Raw genomic sequence first — 16750 nt, 5'->3', positions numbered from 1 at the left:
TACTTGTCACATAAAGCACATATAAAGGGGCTTTTCCCTTCCTACATAAAATGTTGCTATAAATCAACAGAAAAAGAACTCAATAGAAAAATGAGGAAAGAATATAAAGAGTTCACAGAAAAAGATCTTATATATAAAATTTTCATTCTCGGGAGTTCCCTGGTGGTCTAGTGGTGTTAATATGGAATAAACTTCTAAGATAGTTCCTTAGTAAAAAAGGTTACAGAGCAAAGTGGACATCATGCTACTACTTGTATAAGAAAGAAAAATATAATGTGCTTATATATACATAAGGTCTCCCTAGAAAAATTCATAAAAAACAGTTTCTTCAGACAAGAACTATTGCTGGACAAAAGGACAGAGAGGGTGACTTTTCCATTAAAAACCCTTGTACCATTTGTAATTTGCACGAGGTGCATGTATCCAAAATAATTTTAAATCCTCTTTAGTCTGACTCAGCTTTACCACTTCTTGAATCCTCAAACTCTTTAACATAATCCACCTTTTTCTGAAGCCAAGTTAGGCTGAAGAGCAGGATCCCAAGAGCAGCAAACAAGTTTCAACAAATGAATTTATAAAGCCTAGCCCTATGAATAAGTTCACCAAGGGCTAAGAGATACAGGACCCTTGATATGAAATGAAAAGATTTGGGGAATTCCCTGGCGGTCCAGTGGTTAGGACTCTGCACGTCCACTGCAGGGGGCATGGGTTCAACCCCTGGTCTCAGGGAACTAAGATCCCACATGCCTCGTGGTGTGGCTAAAAACAAATTTTTAGAAAATGAAAAAGACTTGGAAATTCAGGTACCTTAACTTAAGGACATAAATGGTTATGAAGACAAAAATATACACTGAATATATATATTCTCTCACACACACGCACACACAGACGCACACACAATCTGCTAAGCGATCTGCTTTAGGGCTTTACAAGTACTATCTCATTTAGTCCTCACTACATCCCCAGGAAGTTGATATTGTCTTTTCTACAAAACAAGAAAAACTGGTTTTTATAGATGTGAAGCACATTTTTAAGTTCCCAAGGTCACAGTACAGTCAGTGGCAGCTCAAATTCTTAACCACTCTACACACCCTACACATGCTGTAAATAACCCAGGATACATTAGGTAGAGACCATGCGTTATATAAAATATTAGCTTTAAGTTTAACAAGCACCTAGGTCAGTCTCTAAGTTCTGAGTTTAAGTTTTAATCTTACCTGTCAGGCACTGTCTTCAGCTATAGCTTTATATCAAACCATACAAAATACAGATCTCAATCTGCTAGACAAAAAGTCTCTTACGTGGCAAAAAAAAAACAAAAAAAAAAAGACGAGGAGTAATTTGAACTACCGCAGCAGTCACAACTTGCTTTCCACTAACTTAGCCAACTTTGTCTCCAAATAAGACTCTTGTCCTCTCATCGAATTCTGTCCTTGGAAGGCCCTAATTTTAAGGACTAAGGTGACAACATTTTTACTCACTTTTCCCCATTTCCACAATGTGCATATAAAAAGTACTCATTTTAAATGAAGAAAGACCAGAGACTACAAATCTAAAACTATCAGTTGAGTTAAAAAAACATGAGGCAACTAAGCTTGCACAGGAAAAGTCCTTAAGACATCTTGATTATCAGGTAGTTTTCAACCTAGCTAGCACGCATGAAGCAATGATTTCATTATTCACCTAATGATACTTGCTGCAGTAGCCTCAAGTTTAGCATCCTGCTAGAGCTTTAGTAAATAAGGCCCCCTGCAAGGGATCTGTAAGATCCAAAGCTGGACCAAACTGAGAAAATTTGTAATAATACCAAAAATAATTAAAGCTCTACGGACATAAATCTGCATTTCCATCTTTGAGGAGACAATGTAAAAGGATTATGTTTTCTCAAATAAAGACATTAGTTAATATAAATGAACTATTATGGCCTTCCTGATTTCCAAAAATGAGGAGCCTGAATTAGCCACCCACATATTTTAAAGTCACTCCTTGAACTCTAAAATGTGTTTTATCTTTTTAAACCTGAGAGGGCAATTTCACTAGATTTCAATCCCTCTGACTCAACACTTCAAAACTGGGGACATTTTTTGAAAGGCCAGGGTCATAATAAAGAAGTCTTTATCAGGCAGTCCCCTCAGAAAGGCAACAGCAAATCCAAAGCCAGCCTTGAATCTAGCAAACAGACTAGAAGCTCATGTAACAATTTAAGTCTAGGCAGATAAAACTGCTTCTAAATGATCAGACAGCAAAGAAACTCGGCTGTAAATAATCTCCTAACAAATTTTACCTAGTCCCCACGCAGTTAAACAGCAGTTCTATAATAAAAATAACAATTATATATACTCAATTTGCGGGGAAGAAGAGTTAAGTTACATTATCTAAGATGTTAACAATTATTTTGCTGTTAACAATTCTTTTGCTCTGCAAGTAACTGCTCTGCAAATAACTGCACTGAGCATATAACAATAAACAAATGAGACAAGGTACCTGCCCTCATAAGTTTATGCAATAAACATGGGTGAGAGTAAATAAGATAACTAAGAGACTGATCTGAATGAAATAAACAGGATAATATAGAGTAACAAGAAAAATCAAAGGATACAGGAAGGGGGTTGACCACTTTACATAGATAGAATGGTTAGAGAAAGTCACTCAGAATGTAACATGAGTCAAAACTGAGCTAACAAGGAAAAAAAAGAGGCAGAACATAAAGGCCCAAAGACAGGAAGGAAAATGCTTAGTATAGTCAAGGAAGAGAAAGAAGGCCAAAGGTCAATGGTCTAGGAAGACAGTAAACAAGGCTGCAGAGAAAGGAAGGGGACAAACAATGAAGACGCTGGTAGGCTATAGAGTCTGCATGTTATTCTTAGGGTCCAATAGAAAGACACTCCTGCTCTGCGAATCATAAACTACAGGAGTGTAAGAATAGCACAGTAACAAAGTTACAAGGCTATACAGCAAATAAGAGACAGATGGCAGCTTGTATAAGCCCAGTGACAGTGGAACAGAAATGGACATATTTGGGAGAGCAAATAGATTTGCTAATTGATTAGATGGGAGGAAAAGAAGGAATCAAAAGTGAGCCCTGGTTATTTAGCTTGAGTAGGTGGATACTGTATCCATTTATTGAGCTAGGGAAGAATGGAGAAAGTATGGGGCTGTGAAACACTCAAAAAAGTTCAGTTTTGGATATGTTAAATTTGTAAACTAAATGGAGAAGTCAAGGTTAGTTAAATTACAATAGTAGAATACGGGGAAGATCTTTTGCACAAAGATCCCATTTAAAGCTATGGTACCATACTGCAGGTTAAACAATTACCTCAGAAGAGTGTAATGTATTATGCTTCAACACTTTTAAACTGGTCATAAATGCAACCTAAACATACCTGGTTTCTGCTCAGTTCTGTCCCTTCAACTTACATTTATCTATTTTCCCTTATCCACAATCTTCCTCCTGGTTGATCATATGATCCACAAACACTACTATCTATCTGACCCAGCCATAACAATACTACTACTACTACTGTTGGTTATCATCTTACAATTTCAAAGCATTTAGCATTCATTATTTCACTTGATTCTAACGATAACTTTGTGAAACAGGAAAAGAACCAGTTTTACTACGGCAGGAAATAAAAGTCTTACAAAGGCTGGCCAGGCCAACAACAAATAGCTATTATTTACTAGATGGGATGAAATCAGTGTTCATATTTAAGGACTCTGTTTACTCTGTATTCACAGAACTTCAGAGCAGACAAACTACATGAGTTCAAGAACCTTACATTTTTGCCTTGTTTGTTACTAAACAAGAACCAGTGAAAGTACAGGCACATAGTAGACACTCAAATATCTACAGGCAATGAACATCTCTAGCACAGACTAGTACTCAAGAAATAAAAATCCCGGATCCACTGTTGAGCCAATGTTTTACAGTAAATAAGGTGGTATGTTTGTATCCTACTTTCTCATTTCCAATACAGAAATGTTGTCATTTATTTTCCAAGTATGCTCAAGTATAAATTAGATAGTATCTAACATTTCAAGCTACTCAAAAGAAGATTGCTCTATGAATTCAGGATGGCATTATTTTGCAACCAGTCTTATTTCACATATCCATAAAAAAAAATTCCCCTTTTATTCCGAATTTCCTATAAAAGATTTTAGGAAAGAAAAGATGTCAAACAGGCTTTACAATAGAGCAGAAAAAAAGATCAAAAACTACCATTTGTATTTATCGACTACTATTTTGTGGAACTGACATAATACATACATATCAAGGAAGAGGCCAAATAGTTCCACATACTTAAGGTCAATTGACATTCAACAGAGGTATTCCAACATGATTCAATGGGAAACGAAGTCTTTTCAACAAATTGAACTGGGACAGTAGAACATCTAAATTAAAAAAAATAATAATAGAGAAATGAACCGAAACCCTTTCACAGGCCAAAAAATCATTCAAAATGGATCACAGACATAAAAATATAAACTAAACTACAAAACTTTTAGAAGAAAGCTAAAAAGCAGGAGAAAATCCTGTGACTTGGGGTTAGGCAGAGATTTCTTATGACACAGAAAAGCACAAATCAGGGACTACCCTGGTGGTCCAGTGGGTAAAACTCTGCGCTCACAATGCAGGGGGCCCATATTCGATCCCTGGTCGGGGAACTAGATCCCACATGCATGCCGCAACTAAGAAGCCACGTGCCGCAAATAAAGATGCCACATGCTGCAACTAAGACCTGGCACAGCATGCATACATGCATATATTTTTTTAAAAAGCACATATCACGAAGAAAAAATTTTACTACAAATTTTGAACTGCCTGATCTTCGAAACACAGTTAAGAAAATGAAGACAAACCATAGATGGGAGAAATTTGCAAAACGTGTATCTAATACACTTGTAGCCAAAATATATAAAGAATTCTTACTATTTAATAAAACAAGCCAATTTTTTTAAATGGACCAAAGACTTTAATAGACACTTCACCAAAGCACATAAAAAGATGCTCATCACATCACTACACCATATGATAGCTTTAATGTTTGCTAACTACCCACTCAACTACCCTGGCAGTAAATACTATAAAAATAAAGGAAATGTACTCCAATTAATCACTGTATTATTAATCAACTTGAGGTACTTTTCTTCCTTAAAGGACAAGAATACTTAAGAACAATAGATCTGCTTCTTTTAAGAAGGGCAAATAACCTGTACACGGTGTTTTGGAAATTGGAGGGCAGGGAGGTGGGTGTCTGATCACAGCTGTGCTATTACATATTGCAATACATTATTATAAATGTCTTTTTTTATAGCTGTATATCATTGTGATCTTATTATATGCATAGGATATTTTATTTCAGGATAGTATACACACTTTAAAAAGTGCACTTTAAAAACGTTAGGGATCTGACTGGATTCTGTACCACTGCTCTAGAGCTGTGCTTTCCAATACGGCAGCTAGTAGCCATATATTGTAATTTAAATTTAAACTAACATTAAATAAATCTTAAAATTCAGATCCACGTCTGCACTAGACACATTTCAAAACTCCATAATGACATACAGCTAGTGACTATTATACTGAACAGTATAGACAAAAAAATGCTTCCATCTTTTCACAAAGTTCTATTGGACAGAACTGCTCTTACAATACAACCTATTACTTAGAACACTAAGGAAGTTAACTGTAACACAAAAATGAAGATAAACAGAATTCAAATTATGGTTCTGTCACCTACTGTGAAGCCTGGGTAAACTAATTTCAAACTGAGTTTCTTAAACCATTGAATGGAAATAGCATTTCTTCTATATGATAACTGGGAAAAGCACTTTCTAAATTAAAATATTATATAACATTATTTATGAAGTGTTCCTAAAGGAGAATATTCCTGAAAAAGAACTCATGTGAACATTTTATTATAAACAAGTCACAACTGTATCACATTAAGAAAAATAAAATTTAGTTGCTGGCTAAGAATAAAATATCTTCTAAGTTCCTGAAACAAAACAGTATTTGACTTTCTTTATATTGTCACCCTACAACTCTAACTATGAGCCTTAATGGGTGGGAGTCTAAGTTCTGGATACAGAATGTATGGATTCAGAAATACCACTCGCTTACTGGCTGTGTAACCTTAGCAAGCAATTTAAAATCTGTGACTTCATTTTCTCATCTATAAAATTAGGACAATAGAACCTTCCCACACACTGTGTCTATGAAGATTAAATTAGTTAATACAGTTAAAAAGCTTAGAACACTGCCTGCAACATGGTAAGCATTAATATTAGTTATTAAAATCCACTCATTATGGTAAATGTTGGTATCAAGAATAAAGAACTATAACTCAACAACAAAAACAATCTGGTTTGGGGCTTCCCTGGTGGCGCAGTGGTTGGGAATCCGCCTGCCGGTGCAGGGGACACGGGTTCACGCCCCGGTCCGGGAGGATCCCGCATGCCTCGGAGCGGCTGGGCCCATGAGCCACAGCCGCTGGGCCTGCGCGTCCGGAGCCTGTGCTCCGCAGCGGGAGAGGCCAGGGCAGTGAGAGGCCCGCGTACTGCAAGAAAAAAATCTGGTTTAAAAATGGGCAGAAGACTTGAATAAATATTTCTCCGAAGACATACAAATGGCCAATAAGCACATCAGACATCACTAATCATTAGTGAAATTCAAATCAAAACCATAATGATACCACTTCACACCCATTAGAACACAAAACATGGAAAACAACAAATGTTGGGAAAAAACAGGGAGAAATTGGGACCCCTGTGAACTGCTGATAGGAATAAGAAATGGTGCAGCCACTATGGAAAACAATATGGTGGTTCCTCAAACAATTAAAAATAGAATTACCATATGATCCAACAATTCCACTTCTAGGTATCTATCCAAAAGAATTAAAAGCAAATCTTCAAACATATATTTGTACACCCATGTTCACAGCAACATTATTTAAATAACCAAAAGGTAAAGGCAACCCATGTGTCCATCAATGGATGAATGGATAAGCAAAATGTGGTACACACACATATAATGGATTACTGTGTCTTAAAAAAAGGATATTCTGATTGACCCATGCTACAACATGGATGAACCTCGAAGACATTCTGCTAAGTGAAATAAGCCAGTCACAAAAAGACAAATACTTCATGATTCCACTTATATGAGGTACCTAGTCAAATTCATAAAGACAAAAAGTAGAGTGGTGGTTTCCAAGGGTTGAGGGGAGCAGGGAATGAAGAGTTATGGTTTAATGGGTACAGAGTTTCACTTTTACAAAATGAAAAGAGCTCTGGAGCTGAGTGGTGGTAATGGCTGCATAACAATGTCAATGTACCTAATGCCACAGAACTGTACACTTAAAAACGGTTGAATTGGTAAATTTTATTGTTGTAATTATGCATAATATGTCATGCATATTCTGCCACAAATTTTTAATTAGGACAATGAAGTCTATTTTACTATGAAGTAAACATAACTAATTTCCTCAAAGATTTCACTCAAAACATTTAAGAAGTGTTTTGAAGAGTACAATATCAATAGGTATGAGGTACCTAGAATAGTCAAACTCATAGAAAGTCAAATGGTGATTGCCAGGGGCTGGGGAGAAAGGGAAATGGGGAGTTAATGTTTAATAGGTACACAAAGTTTCAATTTGAGAAGATAAAAATGGTTCTGGAGATGGATGGTGATGATAATTGCACAATAATGGAAATGTACTCAAGGTCACTGAACTGCACACTCAAAAATGGCTAAAACGGTAAACTTTATGTTTATTTTACCATAATAAAAAAGTTCCCTCATTACACAGATTGGGAGATTAGTGAGTGCAAGGAGTGGAAAACCTTACTTACATATCTCACACAGTGGTTCAAAAGGTAGAAAGACTTAAATCTTCTAAGGTGATACAAATTTAGAATACACTTTCTCCTCTAAACTTATAACAACTCAAACCTCCTATTTGTGGGGCGAAGACTTTTAGCTAGTTATACTGACACAACTACTGGTTGTAAAGAATTACCCCTATTGTGCTTTTTAACTATGTCCACAAATTCTTTTGACAAAAGGTGGAGCCTAACTCCTCACCCCTTGATTGTGGGTTAGACTTAACGACTTGCTTCTCATGAAGTGAGTGTGGCTGAAGTGACTTCTGAGAATATGTCATAAAAGGCATCACGCTTCTACCTACCTCTCTTTTCAGATCACTTCCTCTGGGAGATGCAGCTGCCATGTAAAGAAACTCAAACAGCTACAGGTCTGTATATGGTAAGGCATATGGTAAGGAAATTGAGTTCTCCAGACAACAACCAGCATCAACCTGCCAGCCCAATGAGTACACCTTCTTGGAAGGAGATCCTCCAGCCCCAATCAAGCCTTCAAATGAGTGCAACCCTTGAGATTTTCATGAAAAGACATGGAGGGAGCCAGAACCACTCAGCTAAACTGCTACCAAACTTCTGACCCACAGAAAATCCACGTGCGATACTATTTTTCTTTAAACTCATTCGTTAAAAGAATATACAGTTGACGCTTAAACAACACAGGTTAGAACTGTGCAGGCCAACTTCTATGTGGATTTTTATCAACAGTAAATACTACGCTATCCACAACTGATTGAATTCGTGGATGCAGAACTACAGATACTGAGAAACCTCAGAAATGGAAGGTCGACTATAAGTTATGTGTGAATTTTCCACTTCAAGGGTAGGTGCCCATAATCCCCACGTCATTCAAAAGTCAACTGCGTAATTTATGTTCACTGAAAAGCTAACTTGTTTTTACTAGTATATATATGTAAAGACAAAAATGACACTTTTTCAGTTGAAGAATGTTTTTTAACATATCTGCAAGTTGAGTTTCAACAGAAAAAAACCTATATAACTAGAATTTTTTTAATTCTTATTCTTGCTTAAAAAAATTGTTTTAAGTATGGAAAAAACTTTTAAATATAGTTTTAAAAATATATAACCTGAAAACTGGATTAAAGGGTAGAAAATGAAGATCAGAAACACTGCACTCCTCAAGCTGTGAACAGAAAGATGACTAAAGAACAAGAAACTCAGTAGGATATCTTGTATAAAATGATGCAGAAACCAACAACTACTTGAAAAGGTACAAAGCAAAAGCCTATAACTACTCTGCTAGGTGGGGCAGCTAACAAAAAGGGAAAAAACAAGCAGGTAAAACTGAAAAAGACAGACCCAACCACAAAGGGTCTTCAACAATTTTAACATTTTGTTTTTCACAATGCTACTGTTGAAAGAAATGAACCTGCTCTCCAAGAAAATACATGGAAGCACCACCAAAATTATCAATTTCGGAGACTTCTCGAACCACACAGCCAAAAAGAATTCATGTTAGGAGCCCCTCACACATACATCATTAAAAGCAGGGAGAGCAGGGAATACATTTCTTTCCAACCTACTCTTCCCTAAATATTCCAAATACATGACCCTAAAGGCTGCTAAAGCAACAATAACAAGAACTATAATTTAGGTAGATTTCTCTGGCCACAGGACTTTGTGGAGAACTGAATGTAACTAAAGGCTAACACATGAGTTAGGAGGTTATTTCCTTAGCCAAGGACCAAGCCAGCACAATAAATGGAACTGGAAATGAGTAGGCAGGGCATGACTGGCATGCAGGTAATGCCATTAACAGAAACAAGAGAATAACTTCAGAAACTAAAATACTGGTTTGACATGTAAAATACATTAAGCAAAATTTTAAAATGTTACAATTAGAATAAAACTTTACCTCTATATTACACCTCACAATTAACAAAGCCATCAGTTTTATGAAGAAACTAAGGCCAGGAGAGGTTAAGTAAATATACAAGGTCATACAGGCCCTTTTCTAGATATTCCAAATCCAAGACCAAAAATCTCCTTTCTAACTCCCAGAAATTACCCTTTTTCTACATCACTACCCTTACCTGGAACTAAATTGTTATCAAAACATTTTCATCAAAAATTAAGCAAAAAAGTGATTGACTCAAAGATAATCTGGCCTGGGTTTAGGTTCTATCCTCACTTGTAATTCTACTTTCAGATTAGAGGTTCCCATCCTTATTCCCTTCTCTTGCTAACTTTAAATTTTATTTTCTCTATGTTCACTCCATAACCTGAAACAACATTTTAATTTTTAGCTAACCAGAGTTATCCCTCAAATAGCTACTAACAAATAGCACAACTAACAGTAGTTTATCTTCTTTCAGCTGGTCTCCAAGCTCCACTAGTAATCAATATTAACCAAAGAGAAGCAGTAAATAAGAAAAACAAAAACATCAGTGTTTATGCTCAAAAAGAATGAGTTAATCAAGTAAAATCCACATGAAGGCAGTATTAAATATGACTAGTGATTAAGCATTTGGGACTCGGGAGTCAGACTTGGAAATTTGGTCAAGACTCCAACCTAACCTTGGTCATAACCAAGTAACTCTCTCCCAGTCTCAGTCTCCCTAAAATCTTAAATTTCTCACCTATACCACTGTAACAATAGTACTCTCCTCTAAGATATACTATGTACACAGCAAAATACATGACACTATCATCATCTATAAATGTTAGTCATTATAATTGTTATTTTAGACCTATATATTTTTCAGGCACAGGAGGGGAAAAAAAGGGGGAAAAAATGGGAGTAGAGGAGACAGAGGTACTTAAGGGGAGGAAAAGAAGCAACCCAGCAATTGTTCCAGTTACTACTGGTACTGTATATTTCAATGCAAAGAAAATAATTAAATATTTATCAAAAACTCAAATTGAGTGAATCTGTCCTTGAACAACTACTGTAAGCAAATTTCACGAATGTCAGACTATCCAAGGATTAGAGCTAACTGAACCTGGTCGGGCTTCCCTGGTCGCACAGTGGTTAAGAATCTGCCTGCCAATGCAGGGGACACAGATTCCATTCCTGGTCCGGGAAGATCCCACATGCCGCGGAACAGCTAAGCCCCTGCGCCGCAACTACTGAGGCTGAGCTCTGAAGCCTGCAAGCCACAACTACTGAGCCCACGTGCCACAACTACTGAAGCCTGTGCGCCTAGAGCCCATGCTCTGCAACAAGAGAAGCCACAATGAGAAGCCCACACACCGCAACGAGGAGTAGCCCCTGCTCACCGTAACTAGAGAACGCCCGCACACAGCAACGAAGACCCAACATAGCCATAAATAAAGAGATAGATAGATAAATAAATTTATATTAAAAAAAAAACCCTGGTCACTGAATAATCGTTATCCTGATACTACTGCTTGGAGTAACATCATCAATAGGAGAAATTTAAAGAAAAATAATCACAGATAGTAAATGTTATGTGGTTCTTTTCTATAAATAAAGGCTATTCACTTCCAGTTCAACTTCTCAATCACGTTTAAAATGAATGTTCTTAGACAAGTAACTTGAAAAGCCACTAAGTTAAGGAATACATAAAATACAAGCCCTCTGAAGCTTAAAAAAATAAGGGGGGGGAAGAGGGGTTGTTCTCATCATAATTTTACATAAATCAAGGTGGAAACTCAATTAGCAGTACTACACACAGCTCTGACCCAGAAAACAGAAATATCTTATTCTCTTCTAACAGAGAGATTTATTGAACTCTAATCTCAATTTTACATCAGAAAGTAAATACCATATATGTATATCTAAATACCTACAATCTTTCAGACTCGCCTACCTCTTCTGCTCTAAGTGAGCTAACAAGATACAACAGTATAACAACAACAACAAAAAGTTCTGTGTTCAAAATAAATGAGCAACTGACCAGTTATTAGGCCATCTTGGCAAAGTGTTCAAAAATTACAATTTTTTTAATCTCAGAAAAATAATTAAATGAAATAAACTCTAATTTTAGCTACATTGATCTGTTAATATAAATTGTTTAAAAATAAACTTTTTAAAAACAAACACTTCTACTCAATGCCTATGATTCAGTAAAAAACTAAATGCAATAACAAATCATAACACCACTCAATCCTCAAATATACAAATATTATTAAAAGATACTCCTATTTGTCAAAAGATTTCTATTACAGCAATTAACATTCACAACTTTTTTAACAAACTTTGTTTATAAACTTAAGGCAGCATAACCTTCCAAGGGAGAAAACATACTCGTTTTTTGTTGTTGTTGTTGTTTTTTTAAGTTATTTGAAAGGTTCTTAGTGCACCTTGCTCACTTCCTCTTAGTTTCTGTTCCTAGTAATGAACTGACTTTTTGGAAGTCAGATCTTAAGGAATAATTTGAGATACAAAACCACTTCAAACATTGTTTCAATAAATTTCTAAATGGATTAAAAAGTTAGGAACTGTTACCCCTTAAAACAATTTACTTCATGAAATACCAGATTAAAAGTCAAGCCCTATAATTTGTTTTAAACAACTACCTAACTCTAAATTGGAACACTAAACTGCATTTAGAACACAATTTACACTCATATTTAGAAAAGTAAACTGGCTATTTGTTGTGTTTTTTTCCTACCTTTCTACCAATCCATAAAGCCATACTGACCATATGGATTTTGTCTTTTACTTTAGAAGCACAAAAACTTCAAATTTGGACTGTTCCATCTGAAATATTCTTAACTTTTAATTCTTTCTGCATTTCAATTTACTTAATAGTTGTTTTCAGACTGCTCAGGAAACTGAAGCCAAGCAATCTTATTGCAAGAAACTGAAAGGCTTCCAAGAATAACACAGGGATAAAGTTGACTCTCATTACAGTTTACAAACGGACATTTGATTTGCTCACCATACGGTACTTACAAATTCCAACAGGACTGCACAGGAAGGTGTTGGGTTTTTCTCTGTAATCTTTATGTTTTCCAGTTTGTTTTTTTATTTTGTATCCTCTGAAATAAAATCCAAGTTCTTTGAAGATACTTAACCTATGGCTACTTGACATAGAGTTACTTCAGTCAGCTACCCATACTTCTGTTTTAAAGTTTTCATATGGTTATCTCCAGAATTAGCCAAGTTCCTTGGATTTAAGATTTTAAAGTCTTCTTTATTATTCCATGTACTTGTCACTGTTGTACTTATCCACTCCAGATGAAATATCCAATTTACGAGCCAAAAAGCAAAAACAAAAAGAAAATTTCACATCTGAAGAGCATTCCTAAACATCAGCATAAACAGAGACACACAGCTATCTCAATACTACCGTGCTGCTGGGAAACTGCAACATCTTAAATTTCCATGTAAATAAAAGATAAAAGCAAAAAAACTGTATTCGTTCAATGTCTTCATTTAGAAAAGCTGTCCCATTGTGACATGAAAAGGGCTGAGGTCAAAAATTCCTAAAACTTTAAATAAAGGTAAAAATAAACTGCCATGAAACTTCAGCAATATTTAAACAGTAATTTGAAACTGCAGAGAAATTACTCAGTACACAAATCAAACATATCTTACAGTTCTGGCTGAAGAACACCAACAAGAGGGGAGGGATTGGGGGGCGGGGGGGGGGCAAAAATACCACCAGCTGAAATACTTTAACCAGTTATATAATCCGTTTGAACCAAAATACTGAAGAAATGCCTGGGTCTCTTTAAAGCTTGTAGAATTGTTCACTACTACCAATTCACTTCAGAGATGATTCTTGCCAATTTTAATAAACTTCTGGGGCAAAATTATCCAGAAACATTGTAATTCCAAAATGGCCACTTGAAATATCCGGGGCCTTTTACACAAAACCTAGAAGATGATCTTCATATCTGAGTAATTCAATCACCTGTAAAAGTTATAAAAAACAATTTAAATTACACAGTGAGCTTTAATTTTGAGCTAAAAATTAATCCCCATCCTAAACAGTCAACCTCTGGAGAGAAATGCACTTCTATACCAAGCAAGCACCCAAAAAAAGTCAAGAGTATGAAAAGGACTTCAGGATATGTAGAGACAAGGGAAAAACGATGGGAGATGGTATTATGGAGGGCAAGCGCTGATTTCAAGTGGGAAGGGGGTGCGGATATAAGCTAACAGGATTATATAAGCAAACCTCCTTATACGTTGAGTAAATATTACAAACTATGAAACGAGCAAACAATCTTACAAAAGACCTTCTGTATTTTCTATTCAATCTACCAAAGGAAAACGAATAGACAGGTGTGTTGCCACCGAGCATTATTACTAAATGCAACTTAGAGAATGAGAGATATAAAGAGAAAGACGCTCCCTCCAAATCAGAATGTCCAAAAGAAGAGGCATGTTTTCCCCGCTCAGAGTAGGAAGGTTAGTGCCTGAGAAGTGGGGCGAGAACATTCCTTAAATTCGCCCGAACGTGAGACTTACCCGGCTTCTAAGGGCAGCAAGGAGATGTGAGGGTTCCCAATTTCCTCGAATTAAGGAAACAGGTTTCTTTCTCACAGCACTGAGGGGGTGGAAGAACCTAGCCCTTCTCGTAAACCGCGTTCAGAGTGGTTCTCTCTCCCAAACAGACCAGTCCCCTCAGACCCCACGGGACTCAGAGGGACTAGACAGCGCTCGCCTCAGTCCACAGCTCGGGCCACGGACCTCGAGAGGCGGGCTGACCGGGCGCGCTGAGAAACCTCCGAAGGCCACAACTCGGCCTCGACTCCCTCAGCCCTCCGAGAGCGGCAGCGGTGCGGAAGGAGGCGGGCGCGTGCGAGAGGCCGGAGCGGGGAAGACCAAGCACGGACGGCGCCGGACTCGTTCCCAGCCTCCGCCAAACAACCCCCCCCCACACCAGCCGCCCAGGCTAAGCCACCCACCCCCTCCCCACAACTGCCACCTCCGCTCCACCAGGGCCAACACCTAGAGGGGCCTCCCCGCGCTGTCCTTCCCTCTCTCTCCTTGCTCTCCCGCCACCTCCCCCCCGCCGCCGCCCGCGGACAGCCTCACACCTCGCGCAGCCAACGCCGCTCCCGACCCCTCAAACCTTAACGCCGACACGGGCACCCCCCCTCCCCTCCCCAGACCCCGGCGCCGAGCCCAGAGGACGCTGTTACCTTCTGCGACACCAGAGGTGCCCCTGGCCTGGGGGTGCCGCTGCGCTCGATCCCGGGAGGAGGTTTTCGGTACTTTGAATAATCCCCTTTTGCCGCTTTTCCCTCCCCCACAACCAGTCTCAGTCCCAAAATGGCGCCGACCCGATCCGCAATGTTCTGGGCCAAGTCTCGCGAGATCGTGGAAGGTGGCGAGGCGGGGAAGGAACTAGAGGAGCTGAGGAGACGGGAGGGGAAAGGCGGGGCGAGGAGAAGGAGGAGGGAGATAGGGTGTGGAAGAATCGGTGCGAACGAACCTACTGGGCGGGGCAGCAGGAGGAGCGCCTCCACCAAAGAACCTTCTGGCCCAAGCAACCGCTCACGCCCCGGCCAAAGAAGCTCCGTCCTCTACGTCGGGCGGCTGGGGGGAGGGGAGGAGGGAGTGGTTATGCCTAGGGGCGGGGCTTCGAGGAGGTCCCGGAGGCAGGGGCGCGCAGGGGGCGGTGGCTCCGCACGGTGACGTCAGGAGCAGCTGGAGTTGGGGATTACCCCCTGCTGCTGACGTGAGGACGGTGAACAATCGGGAAGGTTCGGTGGAAGGGGGAATTCCCCGCTGCTCCCTGAGGAGCCCCTCCTCCCTCCCTTCCCCCAATCCGGGGCCAGCCCGGAGCCCGGGATGGTGGGGCCGCCGGGGGTGGGGGCCAGAGGGGAACGCTGCTTCGGGAGGCGGCCGAGCGCGCTCGAGTGGCGCGCGCCGCGGCGTCTTCCACTGCTAGATGTTCGGAGGTGCCGCGGCGCGCGCGATGCGCGGAGTACCGCGCTGGGGCCTGGGCGGCTGCGAGATCACATGCTCGCCTGTACACTGCCCCTCCGCGGGTGGAGCGCCGGCAGGGTTGGCGCAGGGCTAATTGGGCGCCCTGAAGCAGTGGATCCACTACCGTGTGCAAATATTAGAGGGTGTCGGACATAAATAATATACGTATGGGAGGCTGGTGACTGAAGAGGCGAGACTCGCTCTTTGGAAACGAAGCCCAGCTTCTCAAGGGATAAAAATGGCTACTGGATATAGTCGTGCTAATTATCGTTTCTGTCTTTATTAAATCTACAGCAGGGGAGAATTATTTCAAGTGTCTCGGTCCCACACAGCTCAGACGATTTTGTGTAGAATTCTGTGGGCGTCACCATTTTCTAGTTGCGATACCTTTTCGCGTTGTAACTGAAGGCTCACTTTGAAACCTGTGAAATTAGCCTTCCAAGAGGAAGAAAAGTAACAATGTTTGTTTACGGATTATGTGGGGGGAAGGTGTCTTAACGACGGAAAATCCAGAGAATATAAAGTACTTGGCTCTTCGCCCTCCTCCAAGCCACAAAGACTTCATACACGGAAACTTTATGGTTCTTTTATATGCATTATGGAGTTTGTAGTTTAATGGACTGCTTCTAAAAGCTCCCAGAAAGAATATTTGAATGTAAACTCACCAAAAATTACACCTCCCAATCTTTTGGTCTTCGTAGGGGAGGTGGACACTTGGCAATTAATAATGCCTCGCTGAGTGCAAAGAAATTAACACTTGCTAGATTCCTTGTCTGTGCCAAGCACTTAATCCTTATTCCAGTCTCTGAAGTGGGTGTTACTTTCCCCATTTTGTAGATGAGGAAACTGGTTCAGGTTACACGACATGGAAGTTGGGTGCCACAACTTGCCTGTACCAGACTTTATCGCAAGTCCGTTTAGGTCTTAATTCACCTTCTTTCCACCACACCACATTGCTTCTGTAGAAGTAACTTATGTATTGAGACAAGACCT

General features: G+C 39.3%; 1 protein-coding gene across 4 annotated transcripts in view; it reads right to left on the bottom strand.

The window, feature by feature from the left end:
• Positions 1-15246, bottom strand: part of GPBP1 (GC-rich promoter binding protein 1) — a 71355-nt gene extending 56109 nt beyond the window's left edge. Inside the window, exons 1-2 of one of the 4 annotated variants that reach the window (XM_089908879.1) lie at positions 14968-15246; positions 12767-13730 (exon numbers count right to left, since the gene is read on the bottom strand). The gene's annotated coding sequence lies outside the window, so the exon portion shown is untranslated. Of the gene's footprint in view, positions 1-12766; positions 13731-14290; positions 14626-14967 lie in introns of those variants that run through there. The other 3 variants (XM_022597210.3, XM_022597221.2, XM_089908878.1) reach the window with 3 other exon arrangements.
• Between the last annotated feature and the right edge of the window lie 1504 nt (positions 15247-16750).

The sequence above is a fragment of the Delphinapterus leucas genome, chromosome 3 (genome assembly GCF_059928025.1).
Source record: "Delphinapterus leucas isolate spDelLeu-1000000601 "Yukka" chromosome 3, BTC_Dleu_Yukka2, whole genome shotgun sequence".
In the NCBI taxonomy this organism is placed as follows: domain Eukaryota; kingdom Metazoa; phylum Chordata; class Mammalia; order Artiodactyla; family Monodontidae; genus Delphinapterus; species Delphinapterus leucas.
Note: the sequence above shows the minus strand (reverse complement) of the source record. Positions and strands in the feature narration are given on the sequence as shown.